Below are 14,668 nucleotides of genomic sequence, written 5' to 3' on the forward strand. Positions count from 1 at the left end.
TGCTGCCGCTCCTCCACCACCAAGGGCTTCCTTGTCCTGGACAGAGCAGGGATAAAGCGGAAGGGGCTCCTGAGGATTTATGGGATGAAAGAAGCCAGGAGATACTACAAAAATGCAGGTGCTGCTTGTACCACCCAAGGAACTTGCAAGTTCCAGCACTACCTGAATTATACTTGGCCCAGTCCACCCATCTGGAGGCAACTTCACTCACATACCTGTGCAGCTCCATGTGCTCCTCTGCCGGCACCCCAAATGCATCCCCCTGTTTCAGGGCTGGCTGTGGTCCTCCTCCTTTTAAAGGCTATTGTGTTCAACTGGCTGCCAGCTCCGCCACTGTGGCTTCCAGTCAAACTGTCTCCAGCCCTTGGGAGGGAGGATAGCAGCTGCCCAGTGTGCTCAGCACCACTGCCCGACACCTCCCCTGGCTGGCACCTACCACCTCTCCTGTGCAAGTCACACATGCGGTTATGCAGCTGCTCAAGGAGCTGTTCCCCATGCAAGCGGTTGGATTCCCCCCAAATCCAGGTCAGAAGCTCCCCTAAATTCTTGGTCACAGGGAATGGGCTTCAACTAGCCACCTGCTGTGCCCAGCCAAGGCGCAGGCTGACACTGCTGAGTTAAATGAAGAGGGCACCAGAGAGAGAAAGACATGATAAAAAGAATGAAACTAGAGAAAAGATAAGAAGAGCATAATGCCTTTCCATGCACAGATGGAAACCACAGTCTAGAACTTCATGCTGGTTCTGCTGCTGTGTAATCACAGGCAGAGCACAGGGCTTGTGGCCCACGGCTGGGGGCCAGCAAAGCCAGCAGCCCCCTTCCCTCCTCTTTGTTCAGCTGCAGGGAGGCACAGAACAGTGCCAGTCCTGCTGAAGAGGCTGGTAAGGTCATGCTGCCTGACACACCTGGGTTGGGGGAAGCAGAGAAAATAATTCACTTGAGCATTTTTATAGCCTGTATCCTACTCTGGAACTATTAATTTTGAAGCCAACCTCTCAGATAATAAGGAAGTGTCAGAGTTGAGACCACTCATAAATATCTTAATTTGTTCTCATCGTAGCCCTCTTGCCTATGTGACTCACGCGTATGATTGTACACTTCATTACACAATTGCATTATTTCCTCCAGGGATCTTTGCCTCTCCCTGTAAGAAACAGAGCAGCAGGGACCGAAGCAGTGGCCGTCTTGAAACCTCTGCCCCTGTTTGCTGCAGATGCTAGAAGAGACACAGGGGCTGTGAGAAAAAAGCTGGATAGAAGGATTGAGCTCTGCCTGCAGAGCTGGACCCATCATCATCTGGGATGCTCACCCACTGGCCAAGCCAGACATTTCACAGATGACCAGTGACTATTCTCCATTTTCTGAACTGTAGCTCTGGACTCAAAGACACCCAGGTTGCCTCTCAGTTGCAAGCCAAGTCAAGGTGCCATATGAACTGTGTGCGCACTGGAAAACCCTACTCTCCAAGCAAATAATTAGGCTGTCAAAAATCAGAAGAAACATTTACACTCTCTCTCTGCCTCTCCACATCTCCTAGAGGTGGCATAAAAGCATATCGCTGCTTCACCAGTGTGCATTTACAGGAGCCTCACAGAAAAGCTTGTGAAAAGCTTAACAGCCCTGCCCTTCAGCACAGTCTGATCAACGACAGCGAGCCAGGCTCAGGAAACACTGAACAATAACAAACCGCATGAACACTCCCTGCCATCACCTGCCCCTGGCACGCTGCGGGGAGCAGAGGTCCTGAGGGAGGGAGGAAGGATGCCCATTGGGGCACACAGGGGTCTTTCAGATATGCACATGGGACCTTGGAAAGGTTGGAAACACAGCAAGCACCAATTATGGCTTCCAGCCTTGTTAGCACTGCTGCGATACAGTTTTTGGTGTGCACCCCAGGCGAGATGGGTGGCCCCTCTGCCAGCTCCACGCTTCCCACTATGAGACTCATTTTTAATTGCTTATAAAACATCGCCAATTGTTTGCAGTTGGAGTAAAGCTCTCTGTGCTCAGCACTTGCCCCAGGCAGAGATCTTGTTTTAATTTCAGCTAAAATGGTAGAGTTAGTCCTGATGTACTTAATGGGGAAAAAAAAGTCCCAATACTAAACTAGGGACCTTAGAAGAAACAACGAGGAACCCTATTATCCTTATTTTGATCCCAAATGAAACAGAACAGCCATTTCAAGCCTGTCAACTAACGACAGGCTAAAAATACAATTGTCAGACCACATAGTTACATGCAAAGCAGATTGTACAGGATGGTCTTCATTATTTTAAGCAAAATTACAGGTCTGAGGGCTGTTTCTAACAGTCCTCAACAATAAAATACTTTTACTGATAAATAACTGTTAAAAGAGATTGGCCTACCAGAGCTGAGGAATATCACTAATACCAGATGACAACAACAAGTTGCCAAAGTATTCAGATTGCTCTGCAATGCTAAGTGATCATCATTTAACTGCATACAGGTGTAACCAGAGGCAAGGTATGAATTCAGACACCCAGAATTACCCACAAGATGAAGTGCTGTTAGAAGTGTACCTTAAGGACCCAGTCACCTCTGCATGAGCTGCCAGACAAGGAGCAGGCAAAGAGTCTACTGCAATAATATATGGAAGTAGTAAACAGCAGAGGTGCCAAATTGATGGCAACTCTGTCCCCAGAACTCCTGGGGCCATGGCTACAAATGTCTCCGGGTAGCCAGAGCTAAGACAGCAATTTGAAGCAGAAAGACAAAACCCATCTAGTGATCCAAAGTAAAACAAGCTCACATATATGGCTTAAAAAAAAAAAAAAAAAAGAAAAAGAAAAAAGACAACTTGTTCAATATGTTTAAGTATTTATGCAAAGTTATGTCAGCTCTGGGCAACTCTGCTGACAAGGATATAACTCAATCCAATTACTGGTAGATGAAGTATTCCATCAAGCTTATAAAAAAAAGCTGTCCTTTTTACTGCTTAGAGTACTTAGGTCTGAATACACGAATCCCTACAGGTCTCTGAGTAAGCAGAGTTGCCTGCAATGTCTTCAGCATACCCCACCTCCAGCCACATTTCCCAAGGAGGTCGATGACCGAAACTCATGTTCAAAGTCAACGTACCTGCGAGATGTGGGGAGGGTTAAGAGCTGTTCTCTCACGGGAGGGGCGTTACCTGCCACTGCACTGCAGGCTGCACATGCATCACCTTTCTTGAGTGCCAGGGGACAGTCTCAAGATTGTCTCCAACCAACACGGAGCAAGACAGACATCATCCTGCTCAGCTCATGGCACAGAACCACCACCACCCCGGTTTACCCACAGCCACCGCAGCAGCTGGGAGAGGGTGACCACTTGCAAACCCTTCCTGGCCATCCAATCTAAATGCCAGTTTGTGATTAAGATGCCCTGGAAGCATTTTCCTTCATATTTAAAAACAATCAAGACCTCTTTGAACACTGATTAGGCTCCTCTTGCACTCAAAGCAGGAACATCCAGGTTTAAAACACAGGATTGCATCTGAGAGATCAGAGCAGGACACAAAGCAGCTCTTCACAGGACTGCAGAGAAACTGGGGAAAGCTGCTGTTGCCAGAAATGCTCCTGACCACACAGCACCATCCTACAGGAGAGAAAGACCCTCAAAAACACATCCAGATTTGGCTAGCGCTTTGCTTGTCTTCATGCACATTCTCAGCCCAAGTTTATACAGCTGTACAGGGAAGATGTTAGAGGCAGTGCTGTTATCAGTCATGGAGTCACAAGGGTAACATCAGGACAGATTATCCGGCCCTGCTTGACTGACAGCTAGGCATTGAGGAGGAGAGAAACAGTATATGCATGTGCCAGCTGCAAAGGAAGGTAGTTGAACATGTGTGTGTAGATAAGGTTACAAAGAGCACAGAGCAACAGGAGGACAGAAACCAGAGCCACGTTGGGAGGGCAAACCCCTAAAGAAGTGCTGAAGGAGCAGCAGAACAAGGGAGAGAGAACAGGCAGAGCAAGTTCAGGGAGGGGATTTCAGGAGCACAGCTGCCATATAGTCAAACTTCCCACATGGTAAAGTGAGAATAATTTGGAGATTTTTGCCAAGCTCAAGGTTTTTGCAGCAGCAGCTCCAGTACAGCAGGTAAGGCAGGCTGAGGAGACAAGGGGCTTCAGTCTGAACAGGCTACGTACAAGGGACTTATCATGAAAGGGGGCGGGGGGGGGGGGGGGGGGGCGGATTAGCCACAGGAGGTGAGCAGGAATAGAGGTGAGCTTTGCCTTTAACAAGGGAGAAACTACACAGCAAGGGGAAGGATTCAAAAGCAGGTGAGAAATTGAGAATAAAGAGGAAGGGGAATGGTGCAAAGGGGAAGAATAGACAGCATGGGGTCAGACGCAAAGAGGACAAAACCAGAGGAGGACTTGTGCCTGGTGCAAGCAAAGGAAGTGTCATGAGAAATGCAGAGAGGCAGGAGGGGACATTGACACAGTATTTTGCGGTTTTCTCTCCAAAGAAACAAGGTCCTCTGCAGTAAAAAAGAAGGGGAAAGAAGACTGGAGAAGTCAGAAGTGTGCCCAGAGCAACCATGGGCTTAATACCTGACAAAAAGCTCTTGTTTAGCAAAGACCAGAGCAGATCTGACATGAGCTGTAAGTTCACAGGCAGGGCTGGCCCCGAAGTACTGCAACGGACACACAGCTGCTGAAAGTGAGAATGAACTTGAAAGTTTTTGGAGAAGTAACTACGTGAGAGTGAGAGGAGAGATGGGATGGAGGTTGCAGAGCCTGGGAACAGCAATGCAGATCGCAAGGGCAGAGACACTCATGGCAACAGGGATTTCTGCTTGAGCAGACCTGGGGCGAGTGCCCCAGGGCAGGAATGGCACCGGGGCACGGGCAGTTCTGGGGTTCCTGCTGGTGCACAGTGTAGAAGTGAGGACTGTTGAGGGTGGGAGAAACAGTGAAAGTGGCAGCAGCGGAAGGAAGGATGCAGAAATGTGGGAGGGTGCAGAGAGAGCTAGAGGGGGAAACGGGCAAACAAGACTAGAGCTTTGGGGGGAATACCACCAGAATTTGAAAAATGTCTAACTAACGATAGGCTGGGCCAGGGATGCTCCTGTAGTGATTATCTGCCACCCCTGTCTTTGCTTCAGGCCCCAGGAACAGCTTAGCCTGGGGACACTATCAAAGCAGTCTAATGACAACTTGTTTTGCAGAAGAATGAAGAAACAGGGGAAGGGGAGATTCTTATAGTGCACCCAAGCTGCAGGAATACTTCAACACCATTTTGTCTGTTCCACCCTTTCCTTTGCCACATCTTGCTCAGCCAGGAGTCAGGAGAGATGGATACACTGAGGAGCCAGGAAACAGTTTACACCATGTGCAAAATGGTAGTGCACAGGCACTGATAGACTCTAGCAAGAAGGCTCCAGCAGTGGCACTCAGATGTCATCAAGGTGTGCAGGATTATGAGGGAAGAGAACAGAGCCCAGCACTTTGCCAGATCCCTAACAAGCACTGCTATCCATTGCTGCAATGATTTTAAGCATAATTAATTTCAACAGCCTGCCTGCCAGCTGACTCCACTCTTTACATTAACGACAGTGAAAGCCCCACATACGGCAGCGTGAGGACTGTTAGCGTGCATTACTCAAGATCATCTCTCCTTTGTCTTACCAAGACCATGGCAGTGAAATACCTTGCTTTGCCGACAAAGCAGCCAAGGGGCTGGGGGCAGCCTGTGGCACCAGGTGGCAGCAGCACACCAGGGATGCTCCCCTGCCAGGTCAGCCTCTGCCTCCTCCTTCATCTTCCTAACCAACCGGCAGAGAACAGGGACTGGCAAAGGCTCTGCACGATGCCACACGCACTACCATCGCTGTGCTGATTCATCTCCCATGACAGCCAGTGAGAAGCTGAGACAACAGCAGACAGTGAGACAGACTCATTAATTCATTTCAATGACACATGGAGGAACCACGGACCTAAGGAGCCTCCACTGCCCCGGTCCCAGCCCCACCCTCCAGGCCTTTGATCCCAAGCCGGCCGAGAAGGGATTCGAAGCCAAGGCTCCAAGCTAAACTTCATAACCACTAGACTAAAGGAGACGGGAAGCTCTGCTTTGACAAACGTTTCCAAAATCCCTGTAACTCCAGCCCGTTGCTCTCCAGTTTTGTTTGCTTTTCGTTGTTTGGTTTGTTTTTTTTTTTTTTTTTTTAAATTTAAAAAAAAAAAAAAACAGTTGGGACATTTCAAGTCACAATTAAGCCTTTATTCAAGTACAAACAATTGCCTGGTCCCTACCCAAAGCAGTGCAGATGGACCCATCCCAGCTGCCATCCAGGCTCCTGCCTGTTCCTGGGGGTCCTCTGCCTGCAGCAAAACGTGGGTACTGGGCTCCCTCTCCCTCTGGCAGCCCCATTACCTCTCTCCACACCATACCATGTACGGATTTTTACTCAATTTCAGGAAAGAAGTAGCAACAGCTTCAAGGAAATGGTGCCTGTGCTACTGAGGTCACATCCCAAGTCTCCAGGCTGGAAAAGCGCTGTCTAAACTGGTCTCTGTGCAACACTCATTTCTTCTTACGCATCAGGAGCATTTGCCTTTTAATTCCCATCAACTTGTGGAGTCTTTGACAGCTGCAGTTTTCCTTGAAAGGCAGTCTTTGTGACTGCAGAAAAAAAGCCTGAAATATGTGACCCAAATGCACCAGAAAGCTCAGAAATCAAAAGATAAAGTCCTGAAGCATGCTGCTCCCCCTCCCCACCCCACACCAACTTTCCCCAGCTAAGCTCACGGCTCTTTGGAGCACCCACAGCTGCAATACACTTGTACTCACCACCTGGATATTTTAAAACAATTTCAACCAAACAGCAGCAACACAACTTCAGCCCTGTTGCTATAACAAATACAACTTCTATTATTTTTTTATACAGGTGTGTAAACATACACATTTTTTTTAGAAGTCCTAAGGTTTCTAAGGCATCTGCCTGCAACCAGAAGACACGGCCGATAGGGGAACTATACCCCTCAATAAAGGCAGCTGGAGGCCAGGCAGGACACCTTTAGCATCCAAGCTGGTACTAAACTAAACTGCTATCTGCCTGCAAACATCTGAATCCACCCCTGGGACAGAAAGTCAATAGAAACAGCATCTGAAAAAAAAATATTGCTGTTATTCCAGGTGATCACATGCCCTGCAACGCTACTGATTTTGACTGCCCTGAGACAGCCACACTTCCAGCTCCAGCTGTGCCTCCTCAGCACTGAAAGCCCTGGGCTTGTTCTGCTTGTGCTGCTGACCAGAAGCAGAGCCCAGGCACAATCATTCACATACAAAATTTCTAGGACAGTCTGTTTTCTCCAAGGGTAGTTTTCTTCCATGGGAATAAAATAAAGCATTTTTTTAGTTACCCACATAAACACAGACATGAAGAAGCTACAACTGAAACTAGAGCAGGTCTGAGAGGACAATAAAGCACTGAGATTTCTTCTCTTGCCTCACCCGTACCAAGCCACCCAAACCAAGCCATGTTGTCCCAGCAGTGTCCCCATGACCAGCCGTACCAATAAGTAGGAGAGGAACCTGTGCCAGGGTCTGCAACACGGACAGTGACATTCAACCACTTGAAATGTGGCTGGGAACACACATCTCTGCAGAACACTCCTCCCTGCTCCTGGTAGGAACCCAGTTCCTCTCTAAAACTTGCAATAATTGCACCATTATCAAATTATGTACACAACTGCACCTTCCACGGGAAGAATGCTCTAAAACAGTGACAAACATCTGCTCAGGGTTTCTATCATCAAGCTACAGGAAGACAGAAAACCACAAGATGAGCTAAAAACCCTTGAGAGCTGTTATTAATAAAAGATAAGAGATCACTTTCGATTACATGTTCAACTTCATCTCTCTCTTTTTGCTGAGCACAGTCATCCAACAATCAAAGCCATCAGCCCCTGATGAAACATTGGTTTGTGAGCAGCTTTTCCGGGTGGTACATTACGACAACAGCCTGGACACCCTCTTTCCCTGTGCCTCTCCAAAGGGCCCTCTCTCAGGGCTTTGTGTTGTCACCACTGCTCTTCCCACCCAGACACATACATCAATGAACTCAGAAACTTGCCCTTCATGAGGCTTTTTCTGGGAGTAGTATCCCTCCCAATACCAAGCAATACCTCCCCTGGCCTTTAACAATTCTTCCCTTTCCAACCCCAAGTTGCCAAAACCTCTGACTTAAGAAGGTTAAAAAAGGAGCCTCCTGTCTTTAACTTCTAGTTATCTGGAGCCTTCAAAACCGTTTTGCACTTTAGCTGTGGAAAATCATGTGAAGGGACTGCCTTGCACACTGACCTGCTTTCATTAATAAACTCACCTCAAATGATGTGGGCAGGACAGCAAGTTCAGGTGAGCTTAATCGCTACCATCTCTGCTCTCTACCATGAGCTTAACTGTTTCTAAAAACAGTGCTGTCCGTGACATCCTCTCAAAAGGCACTCTTAGAAAGGGAAATCCCCAGCCAATCAATAGAAGGAAAGAGAAGGCAATTCGATATATATAGCAACTCCGTGGCTTATCTAGCAGTAAGAGCTGCACAAATTCACATACACTGTCCCTTCTCCGCTGCCAGCTTCCACCAGGACAGAGTATGAAGATGGCCACATGACACACTTGGTACTGTGAGGAGCCTGAGGATTTATACTCATCTGCTGCAACTCACAGATTTTTTTAATGCTAGGAACAGAGCCTGGGATTTCTTACCTTTAATAACTGACTGTACTAAAATTCATTAAGGATCAAATTCCTGCCTCTAAAATGTTTAGGGCAAAGTGAATGCATCAGACTTACTATATCTAAAGACAAAGACAAATCTCAGGAGGCAAGGGGATTTTTATCACTGTTGCTCAAATACGAGATGGTGACCTTCCTCCCACCAGTGTGTCACCAACGCAGAGATGAAGTCCTGTGGCCACCGAAACCAGTAGCAGATCCATCAGCCACCTCAGCTGAAGCTGGATTTTCCCCAGCACTTTGTATCCATTTCAGCACACACTCTGCAACACAAGCCAACACCCAGGGCTGCAGCACAACAGCTCCGGGTGCTGGCAGTAGAGAATAGGCAGAGCAGAAAGCTGTGTCTTTGAAAGAAGTCAGTCACAGTACTCAAGGAGGCACACCACTTCCCATCTTCTGTCACTCCAGTAATAACCCTTTGCTATGCGATTTTTGGGGGGTGGGAGGAAGCAGGAGCAGCAGCACAGCTATCCGCAGCACAAGTGCGGTGGGATCCCACCTGCTGGGCTCCCTGCTCCCCAGGGAACTCGGACAGATGAACCAGCTGCTCGTTTAAGCTTCAATTTTGACTGCTTCGTCATTAGTAAAACATGCTGAAAATGTGACTTCCTCTGCTAAAGACCTATTGAACCTTTTCTGAGAATTCTAAGTTAACTTCCTCTCATATTTCAATAAAAGGCAAGCCCGTAGGCAGAACAGTTTCTCTTCTGGAAATTCCTATAGCAGAAACACCTATTGAAAAAGGAAAGACGCAGTAGAAGAGAGAAAGAGGGGTGGGGGTGGTGTCACTTTTCATCAAGTCTATGTTTTGTTATAAAACAAAACTGTTAGCCCACTTTACAGGACGAGAACACTTTTGCTTCCTCTTTTGCCTCATTTAGCAATGGCAATGAAAGCTCTGCATGCTGTTTCCTAGTGGGGCAGTTAGAAGATCTGCACAGAACCTCTGCATTCAACAGTTTCATATTAAAAAAAAAATATCTCCATTTACTTGCCTTGCTGAACAAAACAGGCTCTGGCTAGGATCATCTTATCCAGCATCCAAAGGTGCTTGGCTACCCTCTTTCCAATGGAAATGCAGAGAACAGTCAGTAGAAAGTATCCGCCTGCCTGCTGGCATGCCAGGAGGGACAACAATCCAGAGAGCAGCACTAGTAGAATATATTAACTTTTAAAATTACAGAAAGGGGAAAGAGCAAAGAACAGAGTAGGTAAGAAATTATCTCCTGCCAGTCCAAGAAAGTGCAAAGGACAAGGAGGGAGGGGTGTGAGTCACTTGCTGGCACATACCCTCCCTCTGTGGATCTGCATCCAGTTTGTGCTGGCTGCCTGCTGGTAAGGTGGCATTCCCTCCGGCAGCTGCCTGCAATATGTCTCCAGGCTGGCCTATAATGAGCACAGTACCTTGGATGCTAGAAACTACCAGCTCTCCTAACAGGAATGTGTGAGTCAGCCACAGGCACAAGAAAGGACATTACCAATTCTTCTGACAACAGCACTACCATTCATTCATTTCTACTGATCATTTGTCTTAAATACTGCAGGGGCTTCCCCACAGGCCCTGCTCCTCTTTAAATCCATCAAATCTCAGCCTGAGGCAGCTCCATTAATTATCACTTCCTGCACCAAGTCTCATCCCTCACCTGCAGCAAGCAGAAAAGCTCCTTTCCAGCACAGTCCTTCATGCTGCCAACCTGCTGTGCTACAAAAAGAAAGCATCTACCCTTCCAGGGTTGGCACACTGATAACTCGTGGTATCACAACATTATACAGAAACACAGAGTTAACATCATCACTTAATGTTTAAGGTTAATTTTTCTCAGGTCACCTCTCTGAAAAAGCCCATCTCCCCAAAGCTCACGCTCTGCATTCTCACCAGGCACTGCAGACACCCATTTGAATGATCACAACTGCCAGGCTAAGCACCAGAAATGAAGTAGCCTCAGCCGTCAGGCCAACATCAGCAGAAGGATCAGAGCAAAGCTGCTGCAGCAACAACTTTGCTTAAGGTACCATTTCCGCTCCAGGCAAAGGAGCGCACTTGCTGCCCTATAAGATGGTGCGATTTGGCAAAGCTACAGGGAAAGTCTGGGACTTGCTCTCAGGTCCCCTTGGGGATTTCTGCATGTAGGTCCAATACCTGAGAATCTCCTGTCATGGCCCCTTCCCTTACCACAGGACTTCTAACAAAAAGATTGTGTATTCTTGCTATTAAGTGTTCTTTAGCAACAACTGCTGCTATAATAATGTGCTACAGGTTCAAGATCCCCTGGAAAACAGGGACTTCACAGCTTAAGCAAGCACTTCTCCTTTGAAATCAAGGTACTTTCTCATTGCGTAGGCAGCTAAATCCAAACATCAAAGCCCAGTGTACATCAGTAACAGACATTCAGAGCCCAATATACTTCTCATCTGCCTGAGTTAAGGGGCAACAAGGCCCCAAGCAGAGTAACAGTGTGAGAGCTGGAGCAGGAGCTGAAAAGGATACACAGCACCAGCTTATCCCTGGGATGACAAACCCCCCCTAAATCTAGTAATAAATTGCTTTATCAAGGCAGTGTACCACACAAGCCTAGCAGTGTCAGAGCTGGCATGAGTACTAAAATCCATGATCACTTGATTAACAGACTGTCGGCTCAGCTAGGCTACAACTTCTTTGCAAAGAGCCACCGCTGACCTCAGCTCTCTCCCTTCTCCCTGGACACAGTGTTATTTGCTCTTCTTGCAAAAGAGAAAGAGGCAGCGCACAGAGCCCCTGGCACCTTGTGGAAACCAGGTCCAAACAGAGAAGTTTCCTTGCTGCAAACAAGATGAGATTTCTCCTTGCTCCAGACTCCCCCTCTCTATATCCACAGCTACTTGCTGGGTTTGCACATATCTATGGCCTCCAGAGACCAGTTGCCAGAGAAGGTGCGCAGAAACAGGGGGCACCGGGAACTTTCCTAGAGTAGTCACCTCTTGTCAGCTGCTTCTAAAGGCAGTGGATAAGAATAATACAAGCCAGTAGCTGCCCTGACAGAGAAATACTAAGTGCTGGCACTTACTAGAAGCAGATGATCTCCCCTCCATACCAGGCAGGTGATGAACAGCCTTGTGCAGGTGAGAGAGATGTTTGCAGATGACCGAGAAGAACCAGGCACATTGTCTAGAAGCACAAAAGATTCAAGTACACAGAAAAAAAAAGCTGATACCCCAGAAAGGGGAGACAGAGTTAATCAACCTGGAGGGATCCCAGCCATTAGCTGTATAACCCACTGGTACTGTAGGGAAATGGATGCCCAGGAACATGACAGACAGAGGCAGGCAGATACTCATCACACCAGAGCTCAGCAGTGGTTCCCAAGTCACAAGGACCTCAGCTTTAAAAAAAACAAACCAAAAACCAAAACCAAGCACTGAACTATAGCATTAAAAGAAATAGCTCCCACATACAGAGGACAGAAGAGTATCAGGCTGTGACAAACCCTGTAGTCACACCATTGTCACATTGGAGGAGCACTGGAGAGGGAATGAGGAGCTAACATGAGCCCAGACCTACTCAAGGGCACAGGAAAGTTGACAACAGGTTTCCAAAACACAAACTGTACTTCAGCAAAGCCAGAGGGAAAATTTAACACCCCAGGTCACTGATAACATACAGCAGACATAGCATCCTCATCGTAAAAAAAAAAATAATCTTAAGTTATATATATATAATCTCTGATGCCTTCACAGGAACTTATCAAATCCCACTTCACTGTGCATCTTTCCACCAGCCCCTCCAAATACATTACAGCTATACTTCCCCCACCTAAACACAGCTTTCTGCCCCACCACACAGGCCACCCTGTTTTGCATCTAACTTCCAGCTTCCCCAAACCTCGTGCCTGAAGACACTCACTTTCACTTACCCAGGCCTGACCTTCAGGACAGCATAGGCTTTTTGGTTTGCACCCAGATGCCATGGGCTTGCTCCAGAGTTTTCAGTAAGAACAGAACATTTTAGCCTTTGAGAAATTCAGTCTACCATTAGGGAAGGAAGGTAGAAATGCCCTTGGCACTGGCGCAGCTGCAGCCCTGACTCAGTGGGAGGCAGGAAGGGGGCTGTGCAGTCTGGCCAAAAGCAGAAGCAAGTACAAGCCACAGCAAAATTGACTGGGGTGAGAAGCAACTCAAGACTCCTTATGTCCCCTTAAACCTACTGAACACCCCGAGTCACAAGGAGCCCACTAAGTGACAGTGCTGCCAGGTGGTACCGACAGGTGACCCGTGGGGCAGGAAGCACAGGCACCAACCCGAGCTCCAGGCTGGCAGCCAGCCATGCTCTCCGTCAGTACACTCAGTTTGATGTTCTCAAAACTGAATGTAGGTGCCTCAGAAAAGAGAAACAGGACAACAGGTTCTCTCATTCACATTAAAATAGCGAGACAAAGTTCCACCTGGCTCTGTCACACTGTGTGCTGGTGGTAGAATGCTACATGACAGTCATGCTTCAGCAATAAAGTACACTTCCACTGATGACTTAGATTTAAAAAAAAAAAATATTGTGAATCCAGGCAGCACAGTTGAAACAACAGAGGCAACTGAATAGTTTTATGCTGGATTGCCACAAGGCACTCCTCCACTCAGAGAAAGCTGGCTACTTCAACAAGTTTCTAGAACAAAACAAAACAAAACCTTCTGAAGCTTCCAGAAGGAATAATGCAAACTGGACCCCTTGCTTGGAGCAGTCCTCAGTTTCAACAGAGACCATTAGAGAAAGACTGGCAAGAAACTAAGAAATTGAATCTACTGTAAAGTAGAAATGCTTTGAGGGTCCTTACCATAAAGCTGTCACTCATAAGCAGTACCATGTCCAAGCATGTTCCGCCACAAAGAACAATTCCACAACTTCATTTTGCAATGAAGAACTGGTCAGGTTGGAAAAGGAACAATGACTGCTTTCCAGTCAGTGCTGCCTGAGCCATGAAATAGAAGAAAGCTGAGCTCTAAAGAACACCCTGCCGTGAATGTGGACTTAAGTTCAGATACAAGACTTTGCCCCCAAGCAGATAAGTTGTGAGCCGCATCAACCTATGTCTCTGCTGCCAGGACAGACTCCTCCAAACAGAGGTGGTTAGCAGCCTCAGCAGAAGTCACCAGCTTTGGCTTCTTGCTAGCTCTCAGACAGAGGTGCCAAATATATAGCCTGTACTTTGCTACCAGAACAGTCCCATCCATCTTATTTCTAGCTAACCTCATTCCTAAGGGTTAGATAAATCTCAGTCCTCATCATCATCCATCCCGTGAATGCCATGCCCATCCTCCACAGTGCAATCAGATCCACATCCTTGTAAGAGACAGCACAATACTTCTTTCCCCCAGGAAAATAAATATTGGCAAAAGCAAAACTCTATTGTGCATGCCCAGGGCAGCTGACCTCCACTGGGTTTATAGTGCATGAGATCAGCTGTATCAAACATGCTGTTGAGCAAACACTCCACCTAGAAGATAAGTATGATCCACAAGGAGGAAGATTGGTATTGCTCTAATTTGGAGATGCTCTAAAAGGAATAAGGCACCTACAAACACACACAACATAAAAGGAAGCCTCTGAGACCAGTAACTTGATCCATGTTGAAACAGAATATACAAGACACGTAACTCTCCTCTCTTTGGATAGGCCCTGGGCAGGCTTCTGCCTCTTGAAGAAATTAAAGGGCATCTCTCAACCGAGAAAGAGCAACAAAGTCGAAATAATAAAGTCATTACCACTGCCAATAGCAGTAACTGTTTAGTTTCGTGGTTGCTATGTCCCATTAACATCATCCCCCCTAGGAAAGGCAAGATGCTGCCTTCAAATCTACTGTACACAGATCACTCAGGTCTATACAAATGTCCTGCAAAAGATATCCCATGCAGAACTACTCCCACAATTCAATCCCCATCC

The 14,668-nt window shown here is 47.2% G+C and overlaps 1 protein-coding gene across 6 annotated transcripts in view; it reads right to left on the reverse strand.

The window, feature by feature from the left end:
• Positions 1 to 14,668, reverse strand: part of MTMR4 (myotubularin related protein 4) — a 56,430-nt gene that overhangs the window by 37,615 nt on the left and 4,147 nt on the right. For 2 of the 6 annotated variants that reach the window (XM_056329533.1, XM_056329487.1), the window contains exon 1: positions 12,651 to 12,807. The exons of 2 other annotated variants lie outside the window; for them this stretch is intronic. The gene's annotated coding sequence lies outside the window, so the exon portion shown is untranslated. Of the gene's footprint in view, positions 1 to 11,804; positions 11,906 to 12,640; positions 12,808 to 14,668 lie in introns of those variants that run through there. 2 more of the 6 variants (XM_056329506.1, XM_056329522.1) reach the window with 2 other exon arrangements.

This window comes from Falco biarmicus, chromosome 1, assembly GCF_023638135.1.
Source record: "Falco biarmicus isolate bFalBia1 chromosome 1, bFalBia1.pri, whole genome shotgun sequence".
NCBI classification, from domain to species: domain Eukaryota; kingdom Metazoa; phylum Chordata; class Aves; order Falconiformes; family Falconidae; genus Falco; species Falco biarmicus.